Genomic DNA, 13,841 nt, shown 5'->3' with positions numbered 1-13,841 from the left:
AACACTCGCCACCGCGCTGCCCAGAAGCCGCACGCAAGGTGGAAAGTTGCAGAAGCGGAGCCGGGAGGGGCGCGAGCCCACCCCGGACCTCGGGCCGGAGGAGGGCGCTTCCTCCAGGAAGTGACGCGAGCTCAATCCCAGCCTGGCTCTCCCCAAACAAAAGGGATCTTGGGGCCCCGGGAGGAGCCAAAATGACATTGGAGAAGCCCCTCCTCCAGCCCGCGCGCATTGGTGCCTGGGCTGAGGAAGCGAGGTGACGATTGGCCCTGGCGAATGCCAGTGCCCCCGCCTGGCGGTTGAGGGGCGGGGTCTCCGGGGGCTGTGGATGGGAGCGGGTGGCGGAGGCGGCGGGGAGCCGAGCCCGGAGCGCCGGGAAGAGGTAGGAGCCGCCGGGGCTGGGGTTTGGGGGTGGCTGGGAGGCCGGGTTCCCGAGAGAAAAGCAAGGGTAGGACTACCGGTGTCGTCCCGCCACAGTCCCAACTGGCGCTCTCTCCCATCCCCTGAGGGGGCGGGGCCCTCTCCTCCGCCTCCCGGTATTCCCCGAGGAGGCGGCTCCTCATCCTCCGAGGGTCCTCGCAACTACTTATTGTCCCCGGTCAATCCCAGCTCCGCAGAAGGGACTTCCCTCCTGACACCCCTCGCTTAAGGGATCCTCTCGCCCAGCGCCTCAGTCTTGGGGAGGGCGCACAGGTTTCCATTCTCTAGGCTGCCGCCGCCCCCGCCCCCATTTTGTACCCCCGGGAGGCCAGACATCCCTCCCTACACTTGTCCCTGCTCGCTAGAGTGGGATCAGAGCTAGTTTCATGCGTAAAATAAAATCACTGTTTTCCAAAAAAGAGAAGTGAGCGAAGCAGAAATCAAGATCCGACCTAGACAACCAGCTCTGAGAGACGAAGCGGCCTTCCCCCACTTCAGTTCTTCCCATCCCCCATTCTCTGATCCTCAGCCCTCCTCCTGAAGCCCCTCGGATCCTCTGTTCCCGGGGTGGGGGTGGGGGGCGCAGGGGTCGAGAGCTCACCCGCTTTGGGACTGTTTTAGACTCTGGAGGAAGGAGAAATAGTAACTCCCCACTTCCCCATCACCCTTAAAGGTACCTTCCCTCAGTGGAAGGTTCCCTCAGTCTGTTCCTTGAGGGAGAACCTAACTTCCGAGGGTTTTTTAGGTTTGGGTTGCGTTTCATTTTTGCTTTCTATCCTGTATCTGCCCTAGGAACTTGAGGAAAAACCATCCTTTTATGTTTAACATTGAGGTGGGTGTGTTGGATATCTGCAGAGTTGGCCTTTCGTGGGTAGAATGCAGTGTATATTGTTTGACTGTCAGTGAATAGGAGCGTGTTTTCTGTTAAAACAGTGTCGATAAGTAAATAAAGAGCATTGGATTAGGAATGAGTGTTTCCCACTCTAGGGTGGGCTGGTCCATTGCTCAGGGAGACTGCAGTTAACCTTGAAGGTGTAGTTCTGTTGAAACAAAAGACAGGAAGTGTTTGAGGAAAATTCAGGTTCAGCCATCTAGGTTTATGATTAATCCGGTCCCTAGGCCTTTGGTTACTCTCTAGCCCTTCTTTTATGGTGGGTTTTTCCCTCCAGGGGAAACTGATACATACATGATGTTGTTGATTGGTTTTACAAGACCAGTATCACCTACCAACATTTAGCGGATGAAAAGTAAGAGCAAGTTTTAAATCTCAGAGATCAGGATAAATAAAAGCAAGGTTAATTCCGGCTATTTACATACTTGTAACTACCAAGAAGTGTCTCTGTATTGTGCTCATAAAGGCTTTGTCAAGTTGACCTTCATTTCAGCAGGTGCAAAATATTGATGATTTTAGCCTGATGTTAATGACAATGAATCCCCAGTAATCATCTATTGGTAGCACTTCCAGGTATTAATATTTGCTGTATTTTTTAACATTGTTTTGCTCTCATTCTGAAGTCCATCTTACTACTGTTCTCTGTAGCCAGGCTCATAGCAATGAGATGCAAGGAGTTGGAATCATAGCAGGCAATTATAACGCCGTCTCTTACCTTCCTGATTAGACTTTCTGTAGGTAGACTTCCAGAAGATTATTAGTTTTCAATAGTTAGATTCGAAGTTTTCAGAGCCACTCTTAGTGCTCACAGATCTGTTCCGTGATTGTTTCCAGATCTCCAATAAAAAAGCACAAAGAAAAAACTGTGCGGTAGGTCTCCCCAGCAAACACAAAGTGTACTGCGATAGGAGGGTAAGACACGGGCCCCCAGCAATAGCAGCGGAAAAAGCTAAAAGCAGAACAGGAAATCCCAAAAAGATATATCTTATTACATGAGTGGAGAACAGAAAATAAACTAAGGTAAGAGACTAAAGAAACCAAAGCAGGGGTGATTACCAGGGCCTTAATGAGCAGAGAGGAAAGAGCAAATAATTCTCTTTGATTATTTGGCATAATAAGCAAGACCCGTCTGATACATGTTTGGGTCTTGGAAATCCTTCCTCTGCCTTTTTCAACAACTGTTTGGTCATTAGGTGAAGAAAAACATTGTATGCAGAGGATATTTATGTATATGTCCAATCTGTGTCACTAGATTATAAATTATTTGAGAGCAGGTAGTAGTAATTTTTTTAAAAGCTTTGAGTCTTTCCCTGTGCCTGGGACATAGTTTGACTTAATAAGTGTTTGTTGAATTTAGTTTGAAGCAGTCCCCTTATGGTAGACTAGAAAGACAAATTACTGATAAGGTATAAACTTAGTATAAGCAGCCCATTTCTTTTTGCCTTGATGTAACTTTATTTTCCCTATCTGATGTCTTATGAAACTCCAGTATCTTAAGTGACTTTAAAATGCTGAATTTCCTATACGAAAATGTCTGATGTTTACATGTATAATTTTGCTGTAATGAAATTTGAAGCAGACTTGCTAATGTAATCACTGCTAGTCATTTTAGGGTTTTATTTTTCTAAGAATCTGACCTGAGTGGAATGAGGTAAATTTAAGAGAGCACACTAGGAACTGATTGCTGTTTTTTAAGAACAGGTTCTGAGTGTTTGATTTTGACAAGTTACTGAGCTACTTTGGGAATTTTTTTAAGTGAATTTTTAGTTGATTTTGTGCTTTTCTGAACTAGCCCTAAATACATGAATAGGGACACAAATAGTATTGGGTTCCTGAATGGAAGCCTGCAGACTTGGGTGCCTGGGTGGGTGGCTCAGTCAGTTAAGCTAACCGGCTGGCTTCAGCGTAGGTCATGAACTTGCAGTTCGGGAGTTTAAGCCCCACATCAGGCTCTGCTCTGTCAGTGCAGAGCCTGCTTCGGATCCTCTGTCTCCCTCTCTCTGCCACACATGCGTGTGCTCTCTCTTAAAATAAATAAGTAAATAAATAAAAGAATCATGCAGGGGTGCCTGGGTGGCTCAGTCGGTTCAGCGTCCGACTTCGGCTCAGGTCATGATCTCGTGGTCTGTGAGTTCGAGCCCTGCGTCGGGCTCTGTGCTGACAGCTCAGAGCCTGGAGCCTGTTTCAGATTCTGTGTCTCCCTCTCTCTCTGACCCTCCCCTGTTCATGCTCTGTCTCTCTCTGTCTCAAAAATAAATAAACGTTAAAAAGAATCATGCAAACTGATTATGGTGGGCATAATGTGTTCAGTCTACAGTGGATTTTTGTCTTGGCAAAATCAGGTTTGCAGTGCTACCAGTTAATTTGCAGAACAGGATTGGAATTCTTGGCTTTTCTGAGTGGAGTAGAGTGGTGTTTCGAGGGATTGCCATTGAATTGGTGTTTGGTGGCATGATATGAGAAGCAGAGATTTATTTATTTGTTTGTTTCTAGAGGAAATCTGTCCCGTCTGTGGTGGTTGACCCGGGAATGGCTTGTCAGCTTGTTTCTAAAGGCTATTTTTTCTTATTTCCTGAATGTTTGCTGCTAATAACTAAAGATCACATCTTCTAAGTTTCAGTTCAGAGCATTTCAGTGAGAAAATGGCTTATTTATTGTGAGGCCATGGAGTATGGAAATTGACAGCACAGACTCCAAAGGCAAACCTGGGTTCAAATCCCAACTCTTCGGCTCTTTTACTATGTGACCCAGGCAAAGGCAGAGTTTTCTATCTCACCATATCCCATTTTCCTCAACTGCGACATAGAAATAATTTTTAGAGGTGTTTTTTTAAGGTTTACATGAACTAATTATATATATATATCATATACATATGTATCATATGTATCATATATATATATATATATATATATATATATATATATATCACAGAGCAAGGTCCCTGGCATGTAGGAAGCACACAATATTAGTAGGTGTTATTGCTGTCGTTTTTAGCACTTTCCTGTGAGTTACAGAATTTAATATTAAACATTCTTTTACTCCCTTAGCATTTTAGCAAAGACGAAGAATTTGTGTATGGTTTTAGTTTTCATTCGGTTGGTTTTAAGTATTTCAGTATATAGCTAAGATTCCTGAGTTGAGGAAAACAAAGCTTATACATGTCGTGATCTCAAACATCTGATGCAAGGATTTTTAGGAGAGTGTGTGTGTCTGTCTCATAGAGTGTGGGTTTCATAATTTTGTCACGCAAATTACCTTTCTTGAGTTTTTCTGGCCCGAGAAAAAGAAAGGCAAGGGATTCAACCATCTGGTGTCTTCTCTGAATTGTCCATTGTCACACTCCAAACTCTACAATCTTAAGTGCCTCCATCCTCAGAGTCATATACATGGTTTTGTGGACATTGTGACGATACAGGGTTGTACCTTCTGTGAGATTTAAAGGATTTTCAGTGGTAATTTTGATCAAAAGTGTTTTTTGCCTTCTGAAGACAACTTCCCCATTGTCCCCCAAAGTAAGGAGCAATCCTAGGAACAGGTGAGAAGAAACAATGGATGGCAGTTAAGAGTGGAGGTGGGGGGAATCCAGGACAGGGGTGTGTGGGTTGAGGAAAACAGGACTACAAGCAGGCATTGAAGTAGAGAATGCAGTAATATGGTTCCTCCCTGCCAAGTATTTCCAAAGTCTGTATTTCAGGTCCAAAGCCAGAGTTCCCAATCTAAATGTATCCCTTCTGCTCAATGAATCCTTTCTGACTTGCCGAGCCACAAAGAATGTTATCCTTAATTGTTACTGAGTTCAGTAGAAACTAGAAAGGAAAATAGGACAGCACAGGATGACAGGGTTTATACACACCAACCCCCCCCCCCCCCCCTTCTGACCCTGAGCCTTGAGAGCATCTGCTTGGGTCCTTTGCATAAAGCTGCTTGGGGAGGGTGAGGCTGAAGAGTTCTATGGGTCTGCCATCCCAGGACTGGCGAAAGCCAGGAGGAGCCAGGAACTCTTTTAACAAGAGATAGGAACTGTAAGTTATAAAGGAGAGAAGAAGGAAGGGTAAGTGACAAGTAAGTTGCAGAAAGAAGAGAGAAGCACTAACTTTGTTGTCGGGAGGTGTGGAAGGTAGGGGTGCCCCATCTCTTAATTTCTGCTAACTAGTCCCTACTGTTGGGGTAGATGGTACAGGAATAACGACAGAACCAATCTGGTTCTTCAGTGATCTAATATTTGGGGGTACAAAAATGATCAGGTCTAGTCTGATGTATCAGTTTCTTCCTATTGCCTCTTGTTCTTAAATTGAAGGCACAGAAGAAATTCTCTTAAAAGGCATTACCCCCTAAAGACTTCACTTCTAGACCTTTAGCTTTCACCACACTGACTCTTAACGCATTTGTTCCTCTTGGGAAGTTTACTGAGTAATTAACTTCTTATTCAGCATGCCTCATATCAGTCATCATTTTCCCCCAAAACCAGTTCCTTTTCTAACATCCCTGTTTGTGTTAATGGCGTCATTATTGGAGTCAGACAGTCTACAAGCTCAGCTGATCTGGGATTATTTCCCCTCTCACCTCCTTAAATGGAGCCAGTACCAAGTTACTGTAAATTCTGCATGGAGTCTCTCGCATCGGTATTTCTCGTGCATCCTTACTGCTACCATCCTAGTTCACACATTTTAGCCTCATACCTATGCTGTTACAGTTTTCTGCTGCCTACTTTTCCTGTTTCCAGTTTCCCATACATCAAATCAGCTCTGTCCTTCAAGCCTTAACCTTCCTAAAACTATGCTTTCACTATGATGCTCACCTGGTTAAAAATGTTTACTGGCTTCTCGTTTGCTAAAAGAGAAACTCCAGTCTTGTTGGCTGTAATTCAAGGTACTATGCTGTACATTTGTTTTCCAACTAGCATTTTTTGAATACCCCTGAGAACCACACTGCTAGGTGCTAAGTTTCATCAAGTTGATTAGGACAGAGGATTTGTCTAAGAGAGCAAAGTCTTAAGAAGACAGATATATAAACAGAACAGCTGAATGTGATAACTGCTCCTGGACTATGGATATAGATACATATGCACTATGCATTTAATATAATGTAAAAAATAGCTGTGATATGTTTAGAAAATCAGTTTCTCAGTCATTAAGTTAAAATTGTGACTTGGTTAGGGGAGCCTGGTTCAGTCAGTTAGGTATTGTCTGACTCTTGATTTCAGCTCAGGTCATGGTCTCATGGTTCATGAGTTTGAGCCCCACATCAGTTTGGGATTCTCTCTCTCCCTCTCTTTTTGCTCCTCCCTGCTTGCTCTCTCTGTCTCAAAAATAAATAAATAAATAAACTTTTAAAAATGTATTGTGACTTAATTAAAAGCTATACAGATTCTGTGGAAGCAAAGATATGGTTTTCACCTGTGTCTGGAAGTCACAAAAAGCTAGTGTAGGCAGAAGAATGTCCTTTTCTTTGCCCAAGTATGGAGATAACCATTGGCCTGAACCGTGTCTCTCCCAGACTTTCCCAGAAACTGGCCAGGCCATCTCCTTCCTGGAGCAAATCAACCTGCCAAGTCAGGAGTAAACTTGTTTTTGATTTCTAAATTAGACAACACGAATGATAGAAACTGGCAACTCATCGCAAAAGGAAAACTTCATTATCCTTGCTGATGAAACCAAATATGTACTCCAGGGATGAGAACTGACCAGTCACTCATTTTAACTGTTCAGTATCCTGTTAGAGTCGGTGGTGTCATCCCATTTTATAGATGAAGAACAAATTCAGAGGTTAAGTGGATCGAGGTACTATGAAGTAGCAGAGCCAGGATGTAAACCTGGGTGTGTCATATTCCAAAGCACATGCAGCTTTTCATTGACATGCTGCCTCTTAGGAGAATTACTGTCCCTGAAGAACTTTGGAGCAAAGAACAATTGCTCGGTCTGTTGTTGGTAATTTTCAGCTGATACCAAATTGTTAAATTTTTTAACCCCCCCCCCAAAACAAAACAAAAAACAAGCAAACAAAAAAATAAAATCAATGATCTCTGATTTAGAAGACACTTTAAGGGGTGCCTGAGTAGGTCAGTCAGTTGAGTGGTCAACCTCAATTCAGGTCATGATCTCGGGTTCATGGGTTCAGGCCCCACTTTGGGCTTTGCGCTGACAGTGCAGAGCCTGCTTTGGATTCTCTGCCTCCCTCTCTGCCCCCTCCCCTCTCTCTCTCTCTCTCTCTCAAAAATAAACATTAAAAAAATTTCGAAATCAGAATTTAAAAAGTAAAAAACCACCATCAGTTATAATATTCATTGTGGGATTTTTTGCAGTTCCCAGAGAGCCGGGTTATGAGCATGGCTACAACACAAATCCCTTGACTGTTTTCTGGTTCATCTTCCATACTATACATTCTGTTTCTTTCCAGTGTGGAATCCTGATGGAGTCCATAACTTCCTTCTACATTGACATATGAAGGGTTTTTGCATTTCAGGCTGCTCCTGGAATTGTGGCCCATGAATCATTTTACTGGAAAGAAAATCAATCTATATGTTATTTTTCCTTCATTGTGGTATTTTACGACTCAGGTGGCATTATTTCAGAAAAACAAAAATTTAGGGGAATGATGGACATAGATAATACAGACAGATACACATACATATGTCAATGAAATCATGTTATAATTTCATTTTAACTAAAGAAAGCCAACTGACATATACTTACAAATATACAAATATACTTCATGCTTCTGGTATTTTTCTAATGTTAAATGACATACTTTTTAATGCAAAATATTAACATAAAATCTATTATTCATTTTCATTAACATACATTCCAGTAGCTTAACTAATGTAGTTCTTCTGGTTCGGTCTTGTCTCAGACGAGAGTACTTGAAAGGGTGTAAACAGATATCCAGGTAGACAGACTTGTTTTTAATAGCCTTGTGCTAAATGTCCTCATTTTGGGGAAGAGATGTTTGAATGTTTGTTTATGGGCATGAGCCACTTCCTTCTTTTCCTCAATATACATATAAATCTTGTTGGCAACAAATAAGAGAGACAGTGAGAGAAACAGACATATACACATAGTGAGATAAAGAGACAGACATTCACACACAGAGAGATACAACTAGAGATGCCTAAGTCTTAGAGCTAAACAAAACAAAAACCTGATATCATCATGGTGTCCCAGAAAGTGGATTAGACTGGATCTTAAAAAGACGTAAGTGTTAGACCTAGTTTTACTGTGTAACTATAATCTTCAGTAAGTCACTTAACAACCCTGGCCTCAGTTTTCATCTGTAAAATGGAGAATGCTGAATTAGATTATTTCTCAGGTCCCTTCCAGCTTTGTGAATCTCGTTTTAGCTGAGGTTTTTCTACCACACAATTCCTAAAGCGGATAAAATGAGATCAGATGTGAATGATGGTTACCAAGTAGCAGTAGTTACTAAGGAAGGCCTTGAAATCCAGTTACCTTGGTTCAAGTCCTATTTCTGCCACATACTAGATCTGAGACTTTGAGCAAGTTATTTAGCCTCTGTGCCTCACTTTTCCAATCTATAAAATGGGGGGGTTGGCGATGGTTATAGCATCTGTCATCCAAGCTTGTTGTGAGGATTGAATTAATTTGCGTCAAGTACTTGCAACACTGCCTGGAACACATTAATGTTTATCTTTTCTGTTTTGTTTTTATTTAGCTCAATAAATGTTTGTCTTTTTTGTTATTACTATTCCTGCTTGAATTCTTCTTAGAAAACTATGCTATAAAACTCTGAGGTGGTGGTGATCAACATCAATAGGCTCAATTATATCATTCATTTCTGTACCAAGCATAAATCCAGAAAATCTGGTATCCTAGAATCTGCTTTGAATAGAATGTGTTTGAATAGAGAACTGAAAGTATATTTAAATGTTGACCCAGAACTGGTTTCTTGAGGCCTGCCTCAAAGTCTATATTGACAGTATTGGATACACAAGCATCTTGATCCCTTAGCACTGTTGCAGTTTCTAAGTGCGTTATTCATATTACATTTCAGGATCCTGAAATTTGTAATTTCTGAAACTGTGTCAAAACCATCCTGTTTTATAGAATACTGTCTATAGTGTGGCTGGAAAAAGCAAATTGATAGCAATAGGACAAACAAAAGGCATTCTGAGCAATATGTTCCAGCACTCTCCCGGTAAGGGGAAGTCTTAGATCTAGCTGTTCTAATAGCGTTTAAAAGTGCATGTTGCAGTAGTGTGCTCAGGCCACCATAGCAAGGTCCCACAGACCAGCTGGCTTAAACAATAGAAATTTATTGTCTCACAATCCCGGAGGCTAGAAGTCAGAAATCAGTGTGTCAGCAGGATTGGTTTCTTCTGAGGCCTCTGTCTTTGACTCGGAGATGGCCATCTTCCACCTGCATCTTCACGTGGTCTTTCCCTGTCCCATGTTTGTGTCCAAATTTCCTCCTCTTATAAAGACACAGCCCTATTAGATTATGGCCCACCCTAATAACTTCATTTAAACTTAATTACCTCTTTAAGGACCCTATCTCCAAATGCATCACATTCGGAGGTGTCTGGAGATCAGGACTTCAATATATGAATGAGGGCAGGCACCCAATTTAGTCCAAGCATTTAAATTGTAACACATAGACACGTAAGGATCCAAATAGTCCGGAATATCGTTTATCTTCAACTGAAAGATTGATTTGACATATGTAGTAAAGCTTATATTGCTTAGTGCTGTAGAATTCAATAAAATGAGATTTGTTTTTATGCCTTGGTTTTAGAATCTTTGTAAATAATAATAGCAAAAACAGCTCTCTTAGGTAAATGTACAAAAGATATGCTTTCTAGGTCAGAAAATTATCTTCTGATAGTATTTTGACATGTTTTTCTCCCCTAGCCTAATCCTAAAATGCCAAAAGTGGAATGAGAGGTATCACACTCTTATCCCCAGATGCATAAATAACGCTTCTGGAAAACCAGAAGCGCCAGAGGCTGGATAAACCTCAATCTTTTTGAGATAGTCAAGGTAATATGTCAACGCCTTCCACCCCCAGATAATAGGATGCTTTGGATACATTTTTAAAAATAGCAGTGCATTTTTGTCCATATTTAGATTGAATGTTTATAAATAGGACATGTTTATTTGATTTTTTAAATTCCATATATTCTGGGTTTTTAAGGAAGTACATTATCTAGTGGAAAGCTGTCAAAAAAACACCCATTTTGTGTGGCGGTGTTGACTCTGAATTTTAAGAATTAATTGGCCTCCTTGGCCTAGCTGATATGTATGTGAAAATCCTTACATAATTGAAGCAAATTTGCTTTATATCTTTGCTCATATCTTATTGCTAATACTAAAAACTTACTAAATGGCCTGAATCCCAGTCAGTTGTAGCCCAAGTATAAATTTCTTCAATTTGACATCTGAGTATAAAATAAAGAAGTGATTTTTATCCAGTGTTGCAAGCATGATTTTCTGGGTAAAACAACTGATTTGTTTTTTATACTAGACAAGTTGACTTAAGGAAAAAAAAAAAAAAAGAAAACAGATCTGTGTAGATTTTTTTAGGTGTTTCTATATCCAGAAATATCTAAGACTCATCCAAAAATGTTGTTTTCCCTCTTTTATGCCCCATATCATTCACCATTTAGAAATCAAGTCTTCGGTTCCACATAAAGACATACACACGCCCTGATACTAGATAGACAAACATCCCTCTTGTGTTCCACTCCACCCTGCCCTACTGCTTACACAGCTATAGAGATTGTTTGGGGTGTTTCTTTTTCTGCCAACCAATCTCTGTGGTGAAGAGGCAACAACGCCTGCTCTCCTGGAGGATTCATTCAGAGTTCCAGAGCAAAAGCTGGGACCTCCTCAAGAAGGAGAAGGAACGACCAGAACTAGAATGAATGGAGCTTGAGCATTATCCTGGGAAGGGAAAAGGTCAGAATAAAATGAACAGAGCCTAAGCCACGGCAATGCACCTTCAGGGCAAAATTGGCAGTGCCATTTAGGAAGTTCAGTGGTGGATGAGGGTGCCCTTGAGAGCCACAGCCCTTGTGACTGTTGGCACATAAAAGTTTGTGGAGAAGACTCCTGCACTCCTGTTGGCCCTTACTTGATGGAAAGTAGCATGTGAACAGACCGAATGGTCCTCTGGGCAAAACTGATGTTTGCAATCACTTATTGATAACCTAAAAATAAGTTTCGTACTTATCCCATGAATAGGCTTATTTTTCCAGGGTCTTAAAATATGTATCATTTATCTTTTTTTCTTATATATATATATATTTATATTTTTAAACTTATTTTATTTTATTATTTTTTTTTAAGTAGGCTCCTCACCCAATGTGGGGCTTGAACCCACAACCTTGAGATCAAGAGTCAACCCTGAGATCAAGAGTCACATGCTGTATCAACTGAGCCAGCCAGTTGCCCCTGTATTTATTTTTTAATTGAGAAAACTATAAAGCTTAATATAATAGCTACAGCTAGTATGCTGTACCACAGCATATGATAATGTATCCAGACAACTTGTCCACCACTGGTTTTTATTTCAAGTTTATAGACTGTAGTGTTCCTTAGACACACATATCTGCCACTAAACTCTAAGGAAAGTTGCATCTTGGAGAGATTCAAGTGGAAGGAATGAGCTGAGCATCTGGTTGAAATGATCTTGTCTTTCAAAGTCACTTAATGGATGATGACAGTGACAAGTAACAGCTCATTTAGAAAACAAGTAGAGAGCATGTCTGTAGACTACAATATGGCATGCCAAAAATCTGGCAATCATATTTCTGATGATTAGTTTGGAGCTAGCAGCAGCAGCCTTTTTCTGAAAGTCTCGGGCCACGTAATTTATATATTAGGCAGAAACTGGAGTTTCATTTAAGACTGAGTGCCGTAAAGTTCAAGACAAAAATTATGGTTTATCAAATAAAATTTAAAGCCTATCATTTTTTTTTAAAAGCTTGCTGGGTCTGATCTATTAGGAAAACATACACCAAAAGTTGGCATATAATTCAACACCTAATGTTGGAAAAAAGAAACGGGGAAAAGTAGGAGCTGGGATGAGTCATTAGCCTTACAGACAAAGTCCAGGTGGTGACAGGTTGATTTGTTTGTTCACTGATTAGCAGGAGGTGAGGGGATAAGCGTGTACCTTACACAAATTTAGCAGTTTGAAAAGTTGGGTTGTAATTATGTTATTTTTCTCTGAGCATATTGTGCATAAATCATGGTGATTTAAGCAAATAGGCTTTTGTCAATTCAGGGAGACTGTCTTTTCTCTTCTAGGACATTCATAAATTAGTCCTTGAAACAGCATTGGACATTTTAAAGTAAAAAAGATTTTGAGGGTGCCTGGGTGGCTCAGTCGGTTAAGTGTCTGACTCTTGATTTGGGCTCAGGTCATGAGCTCATGAGATTGAGTTCCCCCTCCCTGCGTCAGCAAAGAGCCCTCTTCGGATTCTCTCCCTCATTCTCTGCATCTCCCCCACTCGCGTGCACTCTCTCTCAAAATAAATAAACATAAAAAAAAGATTTTGAAAGCCCTCACCTTCCCTAATGATAATTGCAAAAGGGAAGTGAGATTCATGGTATGTTTCCTATATTACTCAGCCTCAACTTGAAGAAGTGGCTATTTTCTTCTTTCTGTGTCAACCTACACCTGTCAGGCCTTACCAGCTGCAATGACAGTTGACATTCATGGGATTTATCAAATCGTTTATAGTATGGTCACATAGACAATAAATTTCTTATTATTTTGCAGCATTGGACACTTTTCCACCATGCTGATGGCATTTTGAGTATATTTGTCAATTTTCCCAAATTTTAACTGAAGAAAACCTTGAGAATTTATACTTGAGGACTAAAGTGTGACCACCGATTATCAGGTCAGTATCACCCCCCCCACTCCCACTTCCGTCCCCACTCCCAGGAATATCACCATCATCCTACAACAGTACGGTTTTACTATCTTTCATATATTAAATTTATCATGATGTCTTGTGTATTGAGATTAGATTCAAATAATAAAGAACAGCAAAGAACTGTTGAATTTTAATATTGATAAAGAAAGGTAATGGGAACATGTACAAACAGACCTATTGCTTTTCAGTCACATAGCTGTGGCCCTTTTCTTCCTCCTGTGTCAGATTTGCATTGTCTTCACTTCATGTAGACACTAAGCTGGGTGAATGGGCACATATTGGCAGGATGTGCCAGATATTGAAATTTGTGTGCAGAAGTGATTTATAAATGTAGATAACAAGAATATTATTCTTTATACCATTGACAAAGAATGGAATTTTTTCTTGTCAGGGCTGGACTCCTTTATAATTAAAGTGGCTCTAAAGAGTGTTTCAATTTTACTCCTTTATGAGGATGTGTGTTTATTACAGCAGATACAAGACTTTGATTTAGGTACAGTCGGTTTTAGTTCTTTGTATATTCACTTTAGTCTTAGTTCATTGGATTCTCTAACAATTCTTGATTTTTACCCATGAAAGCTTAAATGGAACCAAGAAGGACTTTAGAGATTATTTAGGCTGATTTTACCTGTG

The 13,841-nt window shown here is 40.7% G+C and overlaps 1 protein-coding gene across 2 annotated transcripts in view; it reads left to right on the top strand.

Moving 5' to 3' along the window:
- Positions 1-255: 255 nt before the first annotated feature.
- The window catches only part of CTTNBP2NL (CTTNBP2 N-terminal like), a 51,818-nt gene continuing 38,232 nt past the window's right edge, over positions 256-13,841 (top strand). The window contains exons 1-2 of one of the 2 annotated variants that reach the window (XM_060621691.3): positions 256-379; positions 13,049-13,172. The gene's annotated coding sequence lies outside the window, so the exon portion shown is untranslated. Of the gene's footprint in view, positions 380-10,198; positions 10,303-13,048; positions 13,173-13,841 lie in introns of those variants that run through there. The other variant, XM_060621692.3, reaches the window with a different exon arrangement.

This window comes from Panthera onca, chromosome C1, assembly GCF_046562875.1.
Source record: "Panthera onca isolate mPanOnc1 chromosome C1, mPanOnc1 haplotype 2, whole genome shotgun sequence".
Lineage (NCBI taxonomy): Eukaryota > Metazoa > Chordata > Mammalia > Carnivora > Felidae > Panthera > Panthera onca.
The sequence above is the reverse complement of the archived record's forward strand: the minus strand, read 5'-3'. Positions and strand labels throughout refer to the sequence as shown.